This window comes from Osmia lignaria, chromosome 8, assembly GCF_051020975.1.
Source record: "Osmia lignaria lignaria isolate PbOS001 chromosome 8, iyOsmLign1, whole genome shotgun sequence".
Classification (NCBI taxonomy): Eukaryota; Metazoa; Arthropoda; class Insecta; order Hymenoptera; family Megachilidae; genus Osmia; species Osmia lignaria.
The window spans coordinates 9386595-9408055 of NC_135039.1; the positions used below are offsets into that span (position 1 = coordinate 9386595).

Genomic DNA, 21461 nt, shown 5'->3' on the forward strand with positions numbered 1-21461 from the left:
TACGGGATTCACTCCGTTTGAATTGATGAAGAAGAAGCCACCCAATCGACCATGGGAAAAATGGTTCGCCACTTACCCCATACCAGATGACCAGGGGACTCACCACCATACCAAATTGCGACTCGCTCGTGGCAACATGACAAAGAAAGCTGCGAAACGAATAGAACGCGCAAACCGCGGTCGCGTCGCATATCCGTTCAAGGAAAATGACTTAGTACTCGTCAAGGCAAATCCGGTATCCAATGCCGCGGATCGAGAGATCGCAAAATTCTTCCATCTTTTTGAAGGACCCTATAAAATTGCAAAGATCAAAGGACCGGCGACATACGAATTGCGCCACCCGGAAACGGGGGAAATCAAGGGCACATTCCACGTGTCAAATTTGCGACCATATCGGCATCTCTTCCAGGAGGCGGCAGCCATCGGAGATCGATCTGGGAGGGAGAAGATCGATCCCACCTGATGAGTATGAAGAAGATCAAGAATCGAAGATCCCGGAGTGGGGAGAGGCCCCACTCGAGGCAATCACGCGTCAGCAGAATCGATCAGTCTCAATCCAGCAATCATGGAAGCAACAACTCGAGTGAGCAGCACTTCGCGAGGCACGCAGGCCTATGCCGCGTGGCTTATGCACAGCAAGGCCACGCAAACCGGCTGTGAACTAGTGTATCACAGGCCCAAAGAGCCACAGCTCGGCACGATTCAACCGCGGCCCTGGATTAAAACTGAAAACGAGCGCAGCACGGCGACAGCAAAAAGGGTGGATGGGAGAACCCAGACCCCACAAAAGGGGATTCAACGAACGGCTGCGAAGCAGCGGCTAATCCGGTGCAGGCGTCGCACTAAGTCACAAAAGAACGTGAGGGATGCATCAACCTCATATGATCCCCCCAGCCAGGAGCCGTTCACCGACAATGAGGAGCTGCAACTTCACCTAGCTGCCACCATGGATGAGACAACGACGGAGCCAGCCGTCCCTGCCAAGGCCGTAACGGAAGCACCCCCCACGGCCGAGACATTGGAGGTACCAGACCCCACGACTGACGGGTCGACACACTCCATCCCCTTAACGGAGACTGAGATGGAGGGCATTCTCAACGATTGGATCATCCCAATCATGTCAGCACCAGGAGACAGCAGCTTGGATCACACCAGCCCGGAAAAACAGGTCCAAATACCAGCATTAAATCCCCGCGATCCCCTGGGGCTACTCCAATTGACGGAGGCGATGCTGGACGCCATGGAAGAGGAGTAGCAAGTTCGTAGTGAAGTTTTGTGAATCAAATGAAGAAAGTTTTTTTTTTTCGAATGATTTCTGTGACTCCGTTTTTTTTATGCGTCGCCGAACAAACAGTTAACGGCGCGAAGTGGCACATTTTTTTTTGTTTAGTTTCCTTTTTTGTTTGAGATCAAGACTGTTTATTTTTCGTTTTATCTAATACCATTTATACATCTTTCTTTTGTTTTGCTATTTTATGAATTTATAATCTATGCGTTTAACATAAGTAGACATAAGAGTGTGAATGGATGGGTGCATCGAAATCAACAAATTCATAATATTTATTTTTTTTTATATATAGGCAATGCCAAAGAAAACATTCATTTTTTGTTTATGTCACAAGACAAATTTACATTTTTTTTTGTTATAATCACATTTTCATTTTTAGTTTTTTTTTTGTATGATTGAGTGAGTGAGTATCGCTTTCATTAGTACCTACCAACGCTCTTGATCCGAGAGGGGGGTATATGTAACCGTACATTCGTACAGTTACATAGTATAGTACAAGTAGTATAGATTTTTCTTGGGAGATCGGAACTATAGCGATGGTACGTGCTATCCCTTCCTTTTTATCACAGTGGAGCGCGTGCGCGTATCCCCTCCTTCAAACGCCAGATCGAAGGAGCTCAGTGTCGATCCATCGATCGACACTCTGGTCCCAAACGACAAGCAGAACGGACGCTTTCGCATACGGCTCTCTTCCTAGAGACAACCGTCTTAAGATTGCGATCCAGCAAGTCGTGACTAGAGCCCGAGCTTGGATATCTCCCTTTCATTTAGTAGTGGCCTTCTATCTTGGGACTCAGCACCCTCGAAAAATCGCTCTACACAGGCATATCCGAGACGTCGTTGATTCCTAGGGAAACCTAGTCGAGTCATCCTCGTTTTGCTTGTGCTCTGGCAATTTTACATTGCAATTTGGAGGGCCGTGATCTCGCTCTTGGCAGTCTTAATTTCTTCCTTGAGTACGCCTTGTACGACAGGAAAAACGTTGACGGATTCCGGCAAATCCACGGTTATCGGATACTCTTAAATTCGCGTATTTCAATCTGCAAAGAAGTCGAGGGTCGGGACTTAGTGCGCGATTTTCTCATCCTTTGATTGTGAGTGAAATCGTGAAGTTAGTGCCTCTGTCGATCTGAGGTTCGCAGGTGAAAACCTCGCTGGACCAGAAGTATCCTCGGAATCCACTGGCTCGCCATTCTGCGATTTAAGAGGCGCGTCAAGTTAATATTTCGCAGCACGGTTAATAAATTCGAACGTTCCTTTTTGTCTACGCGCTCCACGATCACGCGACCTTCGTGTGTCGTGATTTTGATGTATGTTTCCGAAACAAATCGAGCGAACAATAACTCGTCCTTGGTGAAAGGCGTTTGAATCGTAGACGACCGCCGGAATTTTGTAACCGTCGTGTCTATATTACTTTTCGCATTCTGAGTAGAGTCACGATTTTGCGTTCTGACCTATTTTCGTGATATTTTCTTATATTTTCTTATACTATATTATATTCAATACTAATTATTCCGCGAGATTAAAGTGCGTTATTCAACCAATCATTTTTCCGTATAAAAGAAGACTGAGTTTTTTTGGTTCGCGTTAAAGTCGCTCGACTGGTTGAAATATTTTCTTTTGCGTTCCTATTCTTGTATTACATTTCCGATTCGCGCACAAATCCGATCTGCGTGCTTTGTACAAATCATTGACGAACAATCAAGTCAAACCCTTCGTATATTATATCTTGTGATAAGCGCGTCTATTGAACATCTCGTAGATGAGAATTGCGTTCCGTTGATTATTCAACGCATAAGTTGCTATAAGATTTGCGGTGTTTCCACCATTCTGTGATAGGCTCTTTTGCCACACTCTAGTCACTACTTTTTTTGAATAAATTATTATTTTGTTACACCGCAAAATTACGTCTCATTACTGACTTCACCGTTCCTTCTGCCGTCGCGAACGCGCACAGCGAACGCGAACCACTCCTTGAGAATGGTCGGGGAAATCGTACGTTCAAATTACTCGCGTCACATTCTCCTTCGCACAAGTAGAAAAATAAATAACGTTACAACATAGAACGTCCGACAATCATCCGCGAGGTATTGAATGTCATTTTCGCGATTGGAAAATGGTTGGTAGTCGCCAGCGTGGGTGTCTCACACAGTTTTGCTTCAAGTGCCAAATGTGCAATTACGAAGCTACTGTTTGGTCGGAACCTACGCATTCAAATACAATGAATGTAAATAACGACCGCGACTGTTACAGTCGGAATCGGCTATGCACAATTAGAAGAATTATGCGCTGCCCTGAACATGCCCTGCATGGCTGAAACGACGTATCGCAGGTACCGTGAAAAACTTGTAGATGAGTTTATGAAAAGCGCAATGCATACCATGCAGGCAGCAGGTGAAAAAGAAAGACGATTAGCTTTTGAAAACAATAAAGTCGTTAATGGTATCCCATACATAACTGTCATAGTGGATGGTAGCTGGATGAACAGATCGTATGGAACGAATTATAATTCACTTTCCGCTGTCAGTACCATTGTAGGTTTCAGCACAGGAAAAGTTCTGTTTATCGGCATACGCAATAAGTACAGCATAGGTATTGACCTATGTGATATAGCGGAACAAAAAGCTACATCCCCAAAACATCATATGTTATAAAAACTATAATCGTTATGCTAGTTCTAGTAGCATGGAAAGTGATGCTATTGCTGAAGGTGTCAAATGCAGCATTGAAATGCATGGCTTGATATATAGAACGGTTGTTGCCGATGGTGATAGCAACGTCTATCATACTATTGTGAACGATCTGATGAAAGGGCCCGTATGGGATTAGCGTATCTCCGAACTCACAACATTTTCAGCCCCAATAGTGATAGAAAATGTTAGGGTAAATTTTCTGGCTTTACGGTGACACACCCGCGTTACGTTACCGTTAATCACATCGCTCGATTACCACACTACCACACCACATACTTTTGCGCTCACGGAAATCCTGAGCCAGACAGTGGTAAGTCTTGTCGATGCCAAGCTGTCCGGATTGGGGTGAATTGTAGTTGTTGGAAAGGGCTCGTTGGCGGAGAGAAGGAGGAAGGACTAATTTCCATCCGTCAAGGTCAGGGACTATGGGATCAATGAAGGAATTGGGGCGGTAGTAGTAAAATCGATCGTTTTCTAATGTCCTGTCGGGATATTTGGAGGGGCAGTCCAAACGCTCAAGCTAAGAGTCTCATTTGAAGTTGGGAAAGAAGACCAATAACGTCGTGAAAACGTTACGAAGTAGTGCGAAATATTACATGTTTTTCATTTGTGTCCAGTGCAATAGCAACGTGACAGTGAATAAACACGTTTATCTAGTTGAAAGAATCGAAGCCTTTTGGACCACGTTGTGAAATTTTGTAAAATTATGTTGAATGAGTGTGTAATATGTACCGAAAATCGCGATAAAAATGGGAAAGGGGTGGTTCTCCATGCAGAATTAAATCAGAAATATATTTAGAATGTCAGTCTTTAATTATTGATTCAGTCAATTCTCAATTATAAATTTAAGACTGCTCTCCCATTGAATCGACTAAGAAGCAACATCAAGCACGTGTGCACCTGAAGGGCAACGTATGTAGCTAATCCAATCGTATTTGTGAACAATGTCATGACTTGCAGAAATGCCGTGATTTGGCTCTTATTATTTTTATTACGTCCACTACACTATTCAAACAAAATTAAAGGATGTGATAAAAAAATGTTCCATCTGACTTTTTGTAACTTTATAATAAAAAGTGGTACATAATTCTATCTGGACTCATCTTAAAATGAGAGGGGGTCCAAGAGTTGCTCTGTAAACACCGGGTCTTACTGGGTTGCCAGGCCACTCGGCTGTATTTTCTCTTACACGAAAACTACTCTTTCACCGGTGGGCCCTCCGGTTTATCCAGCTCGACAAACGTTAACTTAAGAAATTAAACATATTATTTCTTTTCCAAATTTTTACAAATTGAAATGTCACTATGGACATTAAAAAATTTGTTTCTACACCGAGTGCACTATAAATTAAAAGATTGCATTGTCTCGTTTAAAATGACCCCTGAAAAGCTGCGCCACGATCTTTTATCTAAGTTTGAATGAAAAGCGCGTCAGCAGTGTTACAACAACCCCAGGTACACCAGCAAAAACTTACAAAACCGCCTTGTATCTTTGTGTGTCTCCACATGTGTAGTACCACCACGATGCCTTATTACTTCTCGGCATCGTTAATGCATGTTGATGCATTGTCTCATTGATTCTTGCAATTTTCAATCACTGCAGTGTCATAGGAGTTCTTTAGAGACTCCTCAATGTTGGATCTAACAGATTCCATACATGCTTGGTCCGATTAACATCGGGATTTACCCCTGGGTGGTGGTGAATAGTCGACATACTATGCGACTAAAGAAAGTGTGACAAACAGTGCAACCAGCTTGTAATGTACCTTGGGGTTAATCTGATGTCGACGGCACATGTTTCGATCGAAGCAGTTTTCAGGAATCATTTTAAAGGTGTCACTACAATCTTCAAATTTATGATGAATTGATTCTTAAAATTTCTTAATGTCCATAGCACTGTTCCAATTTTTAACAATTTGGGAAACAAACAGTATGTTTAATTTCTCAGATGTTACATAAATTGACAAATTGATTAAATTGAAAAAATAGAAGCACCACATGCTATATGAATTTTTATCATATAGTTACAAGGGATCAAATATCGGCAACTTTTTGATCACGGTTTAATGATCCTTTGTGTGCAATCCGTTGGACAGTACTTAATTTGGTACAAATCGGAAAACACTTTCATAAAATTTGTTTAAAGGGTCATTCTACTTCGATATAAAAAAAATTGAGCTACTTTTCACCATTTATTCTCAAAAAAATGAACTGTTTTGCTTTTTATTAGATTGCTCTTATATAATTAATCTTTTTAGTTGCTTCAAATAGAACATTCTTAATGGTATTGCAATTACACCTCAAAAAAATATCTGTATCCATGGTGAGAGCCTTACACTGTAGGGAATTTCTGTAAGGAGGCTTATTAGAAGAAAAAAATGTTTTCTTTGTTTTAAGCAACTAAAAAGGTTGTTTAAAAAATGCTATTACATTATATAAGAGCAGTGTAATAAATGGTGAAAAGTCTATTTCGTTGTATGATGAATTTGCTTAGAAAAAAGCTGCATTATATAGCTTAATTTTTAGATGTCGAAGTAGAATGATCCCTTAATTGACGATAAGTAAATGCATCATTAAAGCTTGACGTAGTAATTCTATCTATACCAAGTGGTGACATTGTTTAAAAATACAAATCTGTGACTTGGTGCAAGAAATATTAATGACAGTTTTTATAAAGTTGAAACATTAGCACTTAAAGATACCTAACAACAATTTACACTCAACTAATTGTTTACAGACTGAATACCGGTTATTTCGTCATTTTTGCAATAATATGACATTTGCACTTCTTGTAACAGGCCATAGAAATACACCATCCGAGTATGAGAAAACCCATTCAATCAACTCTCAGCACCTTTCGGATGTTCACGCTCCTGCCAGAGCTTCGCAGCTGATTCTCTGAAGATCACAACCCTGTATCACAAATTGTCACTTTACTATATCACTTTACATTCTCGACTCATCTCTGTATGAAAAATCACTCCATTCTTGTTTGTACCACAATTCTCCGCACACTCTGTATATGAATGATGTATGTACTGTAACGTGATGCCACGAGTGCCCCCCCCCCCCCCCCCCCCCCCACGTTTATCCAAGAAGATTTATTAACCCCACAATGATATATGAAGTATATGAAGAAAACGTAGGTGAAGAGATTTAAATTATCGAAGAAATTATAGAAGACGTAGATTTCGATGCCGAAGAAAATCAAATAAGTAACAACAATGAAGGCGAAGAAGCAATTAAATCAGTGTCGGAAGGTAATGAGCTGATAGTGAGCGATGAAATACTTTCCGTAGAAGATATAAACGAAGAAACGAATGAAGATGTTGCAAGTTACAACAGCGACTGGGTGGTAGAAAAAGCGGAACCACAACAGTCGGAAACGCAAATTTCAAAAGGAATAGATTTTGTTGGTTTTGCATGGGTTTTTGAAGAAATAAAAAATCTTGCAACACATTCTACTATTGGATGTGCCATCGAACATTTTGACATAGTTGGATGTCAACAATACGAATTGGAAAAAGTGTACCATGTACAGTGCCAAATGTGCAATTACGTAGGACACATTCCATGTCTTCGAAAGAATGATGGCACTATGGCTTTCAACCATGCCGCTGTTTCTGCAACAATGGTTACAGGCGGTGAATATAATCAACTGGAGGAATTACCCTCTGGCGTGAACATGTCTTGTATGACAAAAAGAATGTACGAGAAATGTCAGGATGACATAATCAATGGCTTCGAAGTAGCCGCACAATACGAAATGGCAGAAGCTGGAAAAGAGGAAAGAGAATTGGCTATTGCAGAAGACGATGTGCTCGCAGGATATAATATACCGTGGATTCCAGTTGTCGCAGATGGCAGCTGGATGAAAAGATCGTACCGCGGAGGAGACTACAATTCTCTTTCTGGCGTAGGAGCCATCGTGGGATACCATACGAAAAAGGTGCTGTATATCAGCGTGAAAAATAAATTTTGTATGATTTGCCAAATAGCAGCAAAAAAGAAAGAACCAGCGGGCGAGCATCGTTGTTTCAAAAACTGGGGTCGTCAGGAAAGTTCAACAGGTATGGAAAGTGCTGCTTTCGTCGAAGGATTCAAATGCAGGATAGAAATGCACGGCCTAGTTTATTCTATATTACTTGCCGATGGCGATAGCAGCGTGTACAAGAAAATATTGAACAATGATCCATATAAAGAGTATATGGTGCAAATACGAAAAATAGAATGCACCAATCACCTGCTACGGAATTTCAGTAGGAAAATAAACGACATCGTAGCAAAAGGCCGCTACAAAGAGCTAAGAGCTGTCGTAAAAAACAATGCTCTGCGGCTGCGTACTGGAATAAAAAAAGCTGCAGAATACCGGTTCAAAGAAAAAATCAGACTAGTCGATCAAATAAAAAATTTGAAGGAGGATATGAAAAATGTACAGAGTCATATTTTCGGTGAACACAAGGAGTGTCAGAAGTTAGTATATTTCTGCAACAAATATTCTGACCTGAACAGAGTAAATTGTGTTCCACCATTGAAGCAGGTGGTATACAGGGTGTCCAATGACTACGTGATCAACGTTTGAGGGATGATTGACAATGTGATTCTAAACAACTTTTTCCTTTGCCAAAATGAACAGCTGATTTCCAAGCGGGATCATTGAACTCACTGAACGGTCGCTATTACTTTTCACAGAATTTTTCACTATCACTTTTTCACATTGTTATTTACTTGTTTCAGATATTTTCCGTAGTTCTTCCTACGTTTAAATAATGGGTGGCCCCGAGAGGGGCCGATTGTCTCAAATTGTTATTACGATAAATGGGGTTCGATGTATCCCCCTTCTGCCGCCACACATGCAGTCATACGTTTTTTTATGTTTTGTTGCACGCGTTGCAGCATTTCTGGTGTGATTAAAGCCACCGCGCCATGTATTCGGGCCACTAGTTCGTCAGGCGAGGAAATGGCAACTTTGTAGACGTGGCTCTGAAATAGTTAATAAAAATATGAAATAGTGAGTAAGTGTACGTACATGTCAAGAAATATTTTTAAAGTAAGTTAAAAATTGTATTAGCATACGTACTTTTAAACATCCCCAGAAAAAAAAATCCAGCGAATTCATATCCGGCGATCGTGGGGACCACGCAACAGGACCGCCGCTGCCAATCCACCTGTCCTGAAAGGCTTCATCTAAATATGCCCGGATATTTGTGGCAAAATGTGCAGGTGCACCATCGTGTTGGTAGAACATGCCCCTCCGAATTTCGGGAGGAATTACCTCCGCAAGATTCGGAAGGACATGTACTAAGAACACTCTGTATGATGGGCCATCCAATCTATCAGGTAGAAGGTACCGCCCAACGATAAAATCGCCGCAAATTCCGGCCCATACATTGACCGACCAGCACACTTGTCCTGCTCGTGTTCGAATCGCCAACGGATTCGCATCGTCCCACACGTGCGAATTGTGGGCATTGAAGCACCCCTCCCTGGTGAAGAGGGCTTCATCAGTCCACAAGACGTACTTGCAGAACGATGGATTCCGGGCGATTTCGCCCAACAACCACCTGGAATACTGAATCCGCTGGATATAATCTTGCGGATTCATGTGTTGCACCCGCACCTACTTGTACCTTGTGGACCGTAGTATTATACAATCGCGATGCCATTTGTCGAAAACTATGCGCACTTGGTACGTTTGCTTCACCATGAACTTCGCGATATTTTCGCACGACAGCGTACGCGTTACTATTACACTGCGCGTAAACGTACATCATGTTGTAGTATTCCGCACCGGTCCTTAACATTTTTCTTCTGGTTTTCTTGACGGCCTGACTTGAAATGGGACTACTAGCTTTAGCGGTTGCGACGTGGGTCCTATTTTCATTAGAGAGGGGATGTTCGTAGAAACTAACAAAGTAAAAATACACTTGACCTGGCTTTTGTTCCTACGTTTTACGAAATGTGTGTATTTCGTGGTGTCAAAGTGTTGGATTGTTGCCATCCAGGCGTAAATGCCCAAAAAATGGTAAACATTTAATGAAATTGACAGATACTTTCGATAATAGTGACATTACCTGTACAGTAAAAGCTGGATATATGCAACAAACATTGGGACCCAGGTGTTGTATACAGGGTGTCCCAGAACTGGGGTAGGAACGGAAGAGGGATGATTGGTGAGGTCATTCTAAACAACTTTTTCCTTTGCCAAAATGTTGGTTAAGGCTTCGTTTTCGAGTTATTAACGAAAAACACTGGCCAATCAGAGCGCGCCGTTAGCGCGGGCCGAACCACGAGAGTGTTGGGTATGTTCCGCGCGGTCGTGATCAAGTGCCTCGGCACTACGTTGGTATGATGGGATTCGTTGAGTAGAAGTTGCATCGGATAATGAATAAAAAAAAGAAAAGAATAATTGTATCGAATTATTGATTACTCATGAACAACGAATCCTATTACACCGACGTGGTGCCGATGCACTTGATCACGACCGCGCGGAACATACCCAACACTCTCGTGGTTCGGCTCGCGCTAACGGCGCGCTCTGATTGGCCAGTGTTTTTCGATAATAACTCGAAAACGAAGCCTTAACCAACATTTTGGCAAAGGAAAAAGTTGTTTAGAATGACCTCACCAATCATCCCTCTTCCGTTCCTACCCCAGTTCTGGGACACCCTGTATATCCAGTCGAGGTGTCGAATCTCGGGTTACACGCAACGAGCAGCCAAGCGTGAACGTAGAAAAGGACAGACAGTGGTGGAAAGAGAGAGGTCCGATGATCAAAGGAAAGAGCCGAAACGTATCGGTATGACTAATACTAATTGAATCAAAAAACTTTTTTATTTTTGACTTTTTTTTAATGAAACTTGTACTAGCGAATTGGTGAGATTTTTGTGATTAAAGTGGTACCAAACACGATATAGTTTCAATTATAATTACAGTAATGCTTCGAAATAAGCAAGTGGTCTCTGCTTCGAAATAAGCAAGTCGCTATCCCCTCTTCTTTGTTTGAAGTCGCCCGCAAAGTGAGAGGTACGAGAAACGAGTGAGAGGTCCATCAAAGCGCGAAGCCGATGTTTAGGGTAATAAATTTCACGCTCGACTGAGCAGTGACATCGGTTAGTAGAAGAAGGATGGAATATATATAATGCTTTCTCAGTCTGGTATATTTGCTTCGAAATAAAGCATAGTGCGAGAATGAGAGGGCATGTTATATTCTATCCTTGTCCAAAAAATAACATCGCTGCTCGACCGATCACTTTATGATTTGCCGCTACCTCGGATCTCTCACTCGTTTCTCGCGTTTTCTATCGTCCCGTTTCAAGAACAAAGTCAAGCCGAATAGGTACCTGCTTCGAAATAAGCAACTGTTCGGTCCCGAGCCACTTGCTTATTTCGAAGCATTACTGTACTTGCTAAAATTGATGTTAAAAGTTGGCGAAAAGCAAAGGAGGATTGGAAATGAAAACCGGTTGCGGTGTCGGCTCGGGTTTCAAACGTTGCATATATCCAGCCGAGGTGTCGATTCTGGGCATTTAATGTTGCATATATTCAGCCGAGGTGTCGATTCTGGGCATTTAAACGTTGCATATATCCAGTCTTGGTATCGATTCTGTGTCCGTACAAATCGTTTGTACCGTGCAGCGTTACCTATTCTACTGTAACATCCCGCAGGAAGAAGAATAAATAAAAAGCCATCATTATTAATTATTAAAATTTAGTTTTTTTTTAGTTTTTATACAATCAAAGTTATAACACTTCGTTTTTTTATTATTATTGTATTAACATGATTCAGCTTGACAATTATATTCATATTTAACAAATAGGAAAAGAATGTTGTATTTAATTATATTTATACTTAACAAAATTTATACTCAAAAATGTACATCGATAATTACCGCGTCGATAATTCTACCGCGTCGATAAAAGATCGACGTAGGACACATAGATAGAGATAGGAATAACACGTAGAAAGAGGTAGGAACAGAGCGCAGAATAAAGAAAGATAGCACTACGCATAGACAGAGACAGCGATACGCGCGGGGTCACGTACACTCCGGTCAAAGTCCAAACACTTCCGGTATCGAAAACGCGTATAGAAAAAACTGCTACGTAAGCAAATCTCGGGTATAAATACGAGCGTGCCGCGAGGAGCTATTTCACTTCGATTCTGATCGTAGTCCGACACGGATCTATGATACGATTACTACATAGGTTTCCAGTAGCTTAGATTCTTTTGTCGGCGAGGCGGCAAAGGTTCCGCGTCAGACCCGGAGCGCTCGACCACCGGTTCGCAGCGGTTCTCATATGTGTCAGGTTCGCTACCAAGCTTAACGAGCGAGCGAAAGCCGAAGCTCCTTGGATGCGGCCTATCAGTACACTGGCTCTTGTGCGACGATACCATCCTGCAGTGTTCGCAACCAAGCTTAACGAGCGAGCGAAAGCAGAAGCTCCTTGGATGCGGCCTATCAGTGACGGCTAAGTTGCCCAGAAATCGTACTGCGGCCGAACGGGTTAGCTCCTACAGTGTCGGAACGGATCCACGCCAATTTTCCGACAATCGAACAATTTATTTGAATAATTTTATTTTATAAATTCAAGTTATAGATTTAGAATTTTTATAATCGTATCTAGAGACGCGTTCACTAATCAATTAAATCTTTTCTTTGTATTTTATTTTAGGTCAAACACGATTGTTATTTTTCTTTGTATTTTTTTTTATACAGGGCGCACTCATTGTAACTAATATAATTAATTTTCCTTTTTTTTTGTATTTCAAAACAGGGCGCAACATTTGTACACTGATTACATTAATTCTTTATATTATTTTCACTACATTTTTTTTTACTTACCTTTTTATATAACTCAAATAATTACTTACCTTTTCTTTTTATACACATATTATAAACAAACACATTACATTTTTTCTTGAATAAACATCATTACGATTTTTGAGAAAGGAATTAACGTTGGATTTCACTCCTTTACCGCGCACCACCCGAACCTATGATCCCTTCATTATATAATTATTTACGAGACGCCTTCTTATAGGGAACCGCTCTCCCTACGCAGTCGGTGCAGTAGCGTACTCGCGATAATAATTCCGGGACGTTACACTACGTTCGTACAAATCGTTTGTAACGTACCGCGATACCTATTCTACGTTCGTACAGAACATGCAACGTGTTGCATGTTGCATGTTGCGTGTTTGATGTATCTTTGGTGTGCAGCCTGCCTTATACATATGTAGCCGAGATGTCAATTCTATATTGTTTATTTTATTATTATTCTTTATTTATTCTATTATCATTCTGTTATTACTGTTAGCTTGTAAATTACTGTAATTTTCAATAGGAAGAAACTGTCCGGTTTCATGGAAATCACGAGCTGTTCCTAACATCATAATTAACAACATTATTATAACATGTTCCTAACAACATTATTTTTTTCCAATATATGACAATACGTATTATAATGTGCACTTTTATTATTATTTTAATAAATAAATATAATTCAAATCATATCGTGTTTGGTACCATTTTAATCAGAAAAATCTCACAAATGCGTTAGTAAAAGTTTCATTAAGAAAAAGTTAAAAATAAAAAAGTTTTATCGTTCAGTTAGTATTAGTCACACCGATATTACGGTCGGATCATATTACACGGTTTCCTCGCCGGGCGGCTCGGCTCGGCTGAGGGGGATCCCCCCAAGTGGAGGGGATAGCGATGTTGCATATATCCAGCCAAACTTTTGTTGCATATATCTAGCTTTTACTGTATAGGGAAACGGTGGAGGTGCCATAAGCACTCCGTACAACGGACCGCGGCCGTCGAAACATGGTTTGAATTCCATAATATAAGTATGGAAGGTATTTTAAGATTGAGTTTTTATTTTGCATGTGGAATGAAATACGAAGACGCAATAAACAAAATCAAAAGTTCAGACCGACAAAACATTTCACGTGAAACGGTCGCGGACCTCTATTCGTACTGCAAGGAAGTCTGCATGTTAACAATTAACAGGATTGTCAGCAACAATGGCCCAATTGGCGGGCCTGGGAAAATTGTTGAGATAGACGAGATGAAATTTGGCCGTCGGAAATATGAAAGAGGCCGCGTTGTGGAAGGGCGATGGATCTTTGGCGCTTTGGATGTCACAACTAAAGAATTGCGTTTAGAAGTATGTCCGGACAACAAAAGAAATCGGTAAACACTGATCCCAATAACAAAAAAACATATCGCTCCAGGATCAATGATTTATTCGGATTGCTGGAAAGCTTATGATTGCTTGGAAAACGAAGGCTACCAACATTTGTCTGTGAATCATTCTATTAATTTCATAGATTCCGAAAGTGGAGCTAACACACAAGCGATTGAGAGTCAGTGGCGACCATTAAGATTACGAATGCAGAGGGGTGGAGTCCGTGAAAATAGTTTAAATTATCACTTTTGTGAGTATCTGTGGCGAAGAGAAGTGCAGAAGAAAGGACTCGATCTATTTGCTGAAATGATCTGGTCAATTTATCCGGGAGTTGGAATTTAGATGCCTTACCGTAAGTTATCTTTTATATGTAGGTTAGGCTAAATAAACGCTGCAACAGTCGTCGTATCTTCGAAGTTTTGAATAGGACACCCTATAGATAGTCAGGTTGGAACCCCCGCTGCGTCAACGGCTCTTCGACACTTAACGATGACATCTACTACAGCAAAGACGGTTGTGTTAGTTGCGTCTGTATAGGAAAAATTCTATGTATTGTGCGAAAGTTTTTAATTAATATCTCGGAAACTAATAGGAAGCCGAAGACACCACTTTATATTTGGCCCCCCCTCCCCCTCAAAATTTCATCTTGATCGGCGACCGGTCGTATTCGGAACTTCATCCCAACTTTTGCCCGACAAGTCCTACTATACCGACGTGGTGCCGATGCACTTGATCACGGCTTGAACGCAGACCAACACTCTCGTGGTTCGGCCCGCGCTAAAGGCGCGCTCTGATTGGCCAGTGTTTTTTATTAATAACTCGAAAACGAAGCGTTCGTCAACGCAAAGGAAAAAGTTGTTTAGAATCACATTATCAATCATCCCTCAAACGTTGATCACGTAATCATTGGACACCCTGTATATCAAAGAATTGAAGAAGCGATGCAGCCACTCTTCGCTCAAGCTGAAAGTTTGTTGTACGCTTTAAATAATAATGCTGTAGAAAGTTTTAATAATATAATTGCCAAATTCATCGGAGGAAAAAAGATAAACTTTGGACGAAGAGGCTCATATCAGGGTAGAGTCTCCGCTGCTGTCGTCGAATTTAACACTAAAGAGACCTTTAGCAAATTAAGTATGGCAATGAATAAAGAGCCGACAACCATCGTAAGAAAGATAGAAGAACGTCGGAAGCGTGCAGCAGAAATGGCATCGAAATATAAAAAAGAAGCGAAAGCATCCTCCTTCAGAAATCAGAAACAATCGTACGACCAGGATTACGGCCCCAATGCAGCAAAACCAGATATGGAAGGGACTGTATACTCTTCCGAGTATGAAAGGCACATGGCTATACTCCATGAGTGGCAGACGATGCGGCACACGATCGAAGCGGAAACTCGCGATCAAGCGAAAAGCGAAAAGTGGATAGCTTACACGAGAAAATTATTAACGGCAAGATATGCAGATTACGAAAAGATACACCGCGGAGAAATACTTTGAAGAGTATAATGTATCCGCAAATACCGAATTTACGTTCCCTCGAATACGGAAAGGAGAACGAGGCAAACGCCTTGAGGCAATTAGAAGACGAATTAAGAATTCATATTTTACCATGTGGCCTCTTCATCGATGCTGTTGTGCCTTACTTAGATGCAACTCCTGACGGCATCGTAGACGATGATACTATCGTCGAAGTAAAATGGCCTGAATCGGCGAAGGATTTATCGCCTGCTGAAGCATTAGAGCAACTTCCTGCAATACGGCGTATTTTCCGGGGTGATGAAATGAATAAAATTCATCACTACTATTATTAACTGCAAGGACAGTTGCACATAACGAATAGATGATGTGCTCTATTCTGTTTATGGACGGCGAAAGGAATGAAAATTATAAAAGTACCAAGAAATGATACATTCTGGGCAACAGAGATGGAGGAAAAACTGAGGAAGTTTTATGAGGACTGCATGTTGCCAGAAATCATAAGTAGTAGATTCAATCGACACCAGCCGATTAGAGAACCCCCGTATATAAAAACAGAAAGAGGAACGGCTGCGGGAACGAGGCGGAGTCCCTACCGCGGAAGACGGCCACGGGGAGGAAGAAGAGGCAGCAGGGGCCGCGCTAACAATTATTTTATATCATTTTCATAATTAACCGATTAAATAAATCATCCCTTTAAAAAAAATCATTGTTAGTACTGTAACGTGGTGTCATGTGTGCCCCCCCCCCCCCCCCCCCCCCCGTTACAATCGCTACGCTCCTCTTAACTCCCACTCCAATATTAAAATGACCCCTAACCCTCCCTTACCTCACCGCTTTCTCGCTGCCCACGGGTGTCGGGCCGATGGAGGCGACGGAAAGGACCCCAGAAGCGGACAACCCCGAGAGGAGCTTCGAGGCCGGCGACAGACCCCCCCAATCCTTCCTAGGAAAGGGAACAACAATGCAACGAGATGACACGTCCACCCAGCTCAAACAACAGCACCAAAAGAGAGCCAGCTGGAGCCATCTGTCGCCGAGCCCGAAGACCTCAGCCCGCACCCATCACCATAGAGGATCTGTTAGCCCCAGCGACCCCGATTACCGATACATCGATAACCGATAAACGATTTATCCCAGCGCCGGAAGAGGTCCCAACCAAGTCCCATCCCCTCCCCACAAATATCCCGCGACGGGCTCGTCGTCGCTGCTGTGGCGACGAACCGTCAATTAGCGTCTAGCGTATCGATAGAACACATTGCGATTATAGAGATTGTAAGAGCGATTTTCCAAGCGAGATTTATAAAGAGACCGTGAGAGTTTGTGAGAGTGCGTTCCGGCGGACTGGTAAGTCTCTTACGATTATTAATTGTGTTGTTCCGAGTTCCGGCAACGGCTACCTTCTTCGTCCGCTCGTTATACTCTGCGATTTCGTCGTACTCCCTTTTCCGATCGCCTTTTAAGATTCCCCTTTTTCAACACCTCCTCGACGCGTAACGTAAGAGAACCTCCTGTGAACTCTTCCCACTTGGGGGTCACTAAGGGGTCAATGCATGGCCCGCGTTGCCATCTACTTCTTTCTAAGACGTTTTCGCGATATTGGCGAAGACACATCGAAATCACACGCATAAAGCTAAATTTGTATAAATATTTCTAACCATTTGTGCAAAAAATAAGCACAAATGGGTGTTGCGTGAACGCGTGTATAAAGGGTCTCCTCGTTACGCGGGGCCCGGCCGGGAGGTACTGCCGCCACGCGTCCTTTTTCGCGAACTAAATTCCTGGTGGGAGCGACACGTGCCGCGTAGCCATATTGCGTTTTGTGAACGGCAACGTGAACGTCTCGCTGCGCTTCGTTACGAATCTTCCGAGTTTTTAAAGGGTGTTTAAAGAGTTCAAGAAGGGTAACCCTCGATATCTCTCGTCACCTCTTACCTCTGAGAGTCGTGAGTGTCCTCGAAATCTCTCTACGTGAGATTTTCGCGAGAAGACCGGTCTCTTCGTTTTCCTCAACCTCGCCACGTGTCGCCGCGAGGTATTGCGTGTTCGATCACCTCGCGTTTGGAACGTGCACGTGTGGGTTTCAGATTGTAACCTCGTCGGTCTCCTCGATCGGAATTGTTAATCGGGTTTAGGCGAACTGTGAGTGAAAAGCCGAAACAAACGGACTTGTATTATTGGACTTGTTTACTGGAACTGAAATGCCCACTACCTGCTGAGAATTTTACAGCGATAGACGCAATAGAAACAATACGTCACTTAGGAAACATCTTCGACAAGAGAGATATACAAGAAATGAATAGCAAGCACCATTGTTTCTACTAAGTACAAGGTCAGTTGCATGTAACGCAACAGAAGCATAAAGCATACATATGATCCGCGTAAATAGGGACGACGCGTTTTGGACAAATCATATGGAACCTTTCCTAATGCGTTTCTACGAAGAATGCATGCTTCCGGAAATATTGGACAGCCGCCACAATAGACACATGCCTATTAGAAATCTAGAATACATAATACGCGCAAAAGAAGACGCATCTATTCAAAAATCTAACAGAAAAATCGCAAAAAACATAAATATGAAAACATGACACAGAACAGTGTTGAAGCATGAAATATGACTGTTGAAGCAGTAACTAGGGACTGTGTCATTGTCAGTCGTTCAGTCCAGGAAGAAAACTGCACAGATGATGCTGTACGATACTATATATTAGAGACTGCTGTTTGTTCCGTAACTGACGTAAAGACAAATGTACTACCTGTGCAAAGTAAATTAAACGAAGAATCGTTACATCGATTTTTACGTGTCGTCAGAGAAACTACTCTTTTTGAAACGCAAAGTGTCCTATACTTACAGTTTACAAAATTTATCAATCCCTGCCGTAGTGTCAAAAGCGTACAAATAATTGGAGGCAACTGTTCTGATCACTGGCGAAGTATCTATTTCAACAGCCGCAAACTCTATGTATACGATAGTTTACCTGGCAGTGCATATGAGAAGCTCGTAGAGGACGAAAAAAAATATATTGCGTTACGATTTCCTCATATTCGCAAAAAGGATATACTTTTTGAAAGAGTTCAGGCGCAACCGGATTGTTATAGTTGTGGTGTATACGCGGCGGCATACATCACTACTATAGTTTTGGGTGGAAACCCTTGCTTAGAAAACTATTCCCATCACATACAGCGGCTGAGATGTCACTTCGTGAATATTATTGAAAATAATATACTCTCGCCCTTCCCGATAGAATAAGATAGTAATAAGATAGTGCAGGGGAAGAGGTTTTAGTGGGTAGTATATCACCCCTTCTGGGTGGTATAAGTCCCACACTGCTCGAGCTTTCCCTTAGCCGAAGAGTGCGAAAGGGAATGTCTTGGGCGTACGTAAACGTATTTCCTCTTCCATATCATATTATTTTAACCACAAAAATCTCTCCAATGCGCTGGTAAAAGTTTCAATGAGAAAAAGTCAAAAATAAAAAAGTTTTATCGTGCAATTAGGATTAGTAACACCGATACGTTTCGGCTCCTCGCTGTCGAGTAACTTTTAAAGATAACCATCTTTAGAGACTTCCCTTGTTTTCCCGAACTCGGAGAAAGGACCCACATAACTTTTCCAACCCCTGTCACATCACTCTCAGTCCCGGAATTCGGGACTAGTTTATCGGGATCGGATCATTATCGATCCTATCCTAAAATCCAAAAACCTTGTAACCACAAAATTTACGACTTCCTTTAAGAATCCAGCCACCGGACCCGTACGTGACTCCGGCTCACGCTTTTCCCGCCTAAAAACGTCCTTTCCTGGAAAAACCTCCCTAGTACTCGACCACCACACCCCAATGCCAAGTATAAAGGCAAGCTCTCTGGAAGAGCAAAGTTAGTCTTAGTCTTAGTTCAACGTTAAGAGTACGAGAAATGTTTGTATATTGAAGAATAAACTCTCAACCAAGTAACCCAGTCTTGTTATTTGCGATCCGACGACATAAATTGGTGGCAGCGGTGGGATACTGTCTGCGGACTTCAACCAACGGAAAATCTTCTAGCTGAACTAGATATCCTTCGAGGAGGAATCGTTGGAGTATCCTGAAAAGAACCCGGAGGATCTTAACAGACACGCAAGCTGGACGACAAGTGGACTCGTTGGCGACTGAGCAAAACCGACGTAAGTCTCTCTACTGATACTCTGTCCGACCTTCCTATCGACTACGTGACTGCTCCACACGACACAATGTCAAGAGCGCAAAGCCCAAATCGCGTTCAAGTAGACATGAATCTATTAGCCGAAAAACTTCTGCAAGTCTCCGATAGACTTAGAGCATTAGAAGAATCTGGACCAGCCGGGCAAACATCAGCAAATATCCAACCAACCCCTTCTAACGAAACATTTGGGGGTTACGCGATCGAAAAATATAAGTAGTGCCTACCGTTAATTCCAGATTTCGACGGCAGCAATACAGAGATATTCATTAACACTGTAAGGTATGCGAGGCCGCGAAACCGCGGGCCCCTGCCAGCGCGCGCTGGTATCGGCGCCGCCAACAGGTGGCGACCGCGCGCACCGCGAACTCGCGAGGCAGCCGGCCCCGCGAGCATTCATATACCGGGCCGCGAGGCGATAGACGCCAGATCGACACTCGGAAGCGAATCTTCGGACGAGCGATAAAGAGGCGATCAACTACGATTTTTGGGCTCCTGATTAATTCCTCCAGCAGCGTTCGGCAGGACGGGTTGTCTCTACGGCCGTCCCCCGATACTGTCCGCTGTCTCCTTAGCCACGGCCGAGAGAGTTCCCTCTCTCGGCGGCTTCCCGACCGCCGAACCGGGCGTTACGTCTCTACGGCGTCCGCCGGAGCACGGTCTTCTTACTGCCTGGGTGAGGACGGGTTGTGTCCACGGCCGTCCGCCCATGAAGGCATCTAACCGCCGTCCCCGACAATCCGACTACCTCCGCCGTGTTCCGTACCGCACCGAAGCACTACCATAGGTCGTCCAACATCCCGTCTCGCGACCGCGCCGCGACCAGACCGCGCCATGACCGCTCGGCACCGTTAGTTTAAGAACCGCGCCGTGACCGCGACCGCTCGCTACCGTTAGTCTTAAGAACCGTTAGCTTTAAGATCGCTAGTTAAGGACCGTTAGATTGATAGGACACCCAGGACCGTAGTTTTAAGCTAGTTGTAATCGTAGCAATAAATACATATTCTTTTCACCGATATCCGACCTTGCTTCATTCGTTCGCCCGAACCCCGGACTTACCGGCTGAGCCGGCAACACCCCGGCGGTAACCCGTCACAACACAGTTATCAAAGTCTCCTCCATGCTGCATCCAAACCAGCATGCGTTGCTACTGCTGGCAATCATGTCGCAGAAATTAAAAGGACGCGCCGCCCTAACGATACGCCCAGACACCATCACGACCATACCGAAGCTAGTAGAAAAAATTCGCTTCATGTACGGAAAAACGGTCGATACGTCAACATTAAAAACCAAGCGTGATTCGTGCAAACAAAGACCAAACGAACCGATAAACGACTTCATACATCGATTCTCTCAAATACAAGACGAATTGTTGACGGCCGTTACCTCCGAGAGAAGACTACAAACGTATATTGACATAAAGGAGATAATATGCAACGAGGAAGGCATTCAATGCTTCCGACGCAATGTCAGGCCAGAAATCTCGCAGTACCTGTTCATCCAGCAACTGGAGACCCTCAACCAAGCCTTCGAAGCCGCACGCATGTACGACATGAAGTTGCAATACATGCAACAGCAATCGCGGATGTGGCAACTACCGAGGGACCCA

General features: G+C 42.9%; 1 protein-coding gene across 4 annotated transcripts in view; it reads right to left on the reverse strand.

Annotated features, from left to right (window-relative positions):
- The window catches only part of LOC143305497 (uncharacterized), a 743008-nt gene that overhangs the window by 516324 nt on the left and 205223 nt on the right, over positions 1-21461 (reverse strand). The gene's annotated exons all lie outside the window — the stretch shown is intronic.